The 1,306-nt window shown below is 59.5% G+C and overlaps 1 protein-coding gene across 1 annotated transcript in view; it reads right to left on the bottom strand.

The window, feature by feature from the left end:
- Window positions 1–117, bottom strand: part of YWHAB (tyrosine 3-monooxygenase/tryptophan 5-monooxygenase activation protein beta) — a 14,648-nt gene extending 14,531 nt beyond the window's left edge. The window contains exon 1 of the mRNA XM_026076795.1: window positions 10–117. The gene's annotated coding sequence lies outside the window, so the exon portion shown is untranslated. The remainder of the gene's footprint in view (window positions 1–9) is intronic.
- Window positions 118–1,306: the final 1,189 nt, after the last annotated feature.

Genomic DNA, 1,306 nt, shown 5'->3' with positions numbered 1-1,306 from the left:
GACCCTCACCTGGCGGCGCGGGCCCCGCGGCCTGGCTCCCGGGCGGCTGAGGCGACTCCGAGCGCGCGGCCGCGTCGCGCAGGCACACACGGCGCGCACACACACCCTGCGGCGCTGCGGCTCTCACTTCCGGCGCCGCCGACACGCCCCTTCCGGCGCGAGGCGGGGCGAGGGGTGCCAGCGGCTCCCCCTCCCCGCTCCACCTCCCCATTGGCCCAGCGGGGCGGCGGCCGCCGTGCGCGAGCGGGCGCTCGGTTGCTAGAGCAACGCCGGGCGCACCCGCGTCGAAGGGGAGGGGGAGCCCTGCGCGTGCGCACTCACTCTCTGCGCAGGCGCGCGCCTCCCGCATGCGCAGCTGCCTCCACCCCGCGCGGCCGCCTCCCCTCAGAGCGCCGGTGACCGGCGGGCAGGGGGCGAGCGCGGGCACCGCGAGGCCTCCTGCGCTGCCCGGGGAGCCTTACGCTCCCTGTCTGCGGCCCCAGCGTACCGCGGCTGCCGGAGGAGACGAGGGTGGCGCACATAATTATTCCTCCGCCTCCCCAGGGCTGTTGAACCTGCTGGTTCTACTAAATCGGCAGAGAGCAGGAGTCGCACATACGGTTACATTCTCCAGCATCAGCAGCTGAGTAAAGAGAGACCCAGGCCAGCAGAGCTGCAGCTTGCTGTGTGCCCCGCGGCAGCCCTCAGCACGCACTGCTCAGGGAGGGCTCGAGGGTGGTGTCACGGCTCCTGCTGTGTCCCTCGTCCCCTCTGCAAGGGGAACCGGGCCACTACATCCACTGCTGATGGGATAACTAGTCAAGATCACACATATTCTACAGTTTGAAACTCTGTGTCTTTGAGGTTCCTCACTGGTAATCATGCATCTGTCATATCTTGTCTAGCATGTAAGCTCTTCATTTTAGCTGTGAACTCCATTTCACACAGTAAAGCATTAATCCTTAGTCTCTGGTCAATACTGATCCCCCCCCCCAACTCACAAGTTTGTAACAGCACCACTTGTCAAAACAAAATTGGGGCTAAAAGCAGTCTATTCAGTTGAAATATCCTGGAGTCCAATTTTGTCTTATACTGTCAGATAAATCCTGGTCCTGTCAAAATCACTGACATTCCTTTTCAGCAGTGAAAAGACTTTATTAGAGTTTCTTGAAGAGTCTCAGTCCAAAGGTCAATTACTTTGAAAAGTCAGGAGAGAAATGAATCAGCACCTGTGAGTTATCTTAGTGATTCAACTAGATGGATTCTCTCATTTTTCTTCTCTAGACTAAATTTATGTTCCCCCCCSCCCTTCTTCTCTACAGGCCGT

The sequence above is a fragment of the Apteryx rowi genome, unplaced genomic scaffold, assembly GCF_003343035.1.
Source record: "Apteryx rowi isolate R43461 unplaced genomic scaffold, aptRow1 scaffold_44, whole genome shotgun sequence".
NCBI classification, from domain to species: Eukaryota; Metazoa; Chordata; class Aves; order Apterygiformes; family Apterygidae; genus Apteryx; species Apteryx rowi.
Note: the sequence above shows the minus strand (reverse complement) of the source record. Positions and strands in the feature narration are given on the sequence as shown.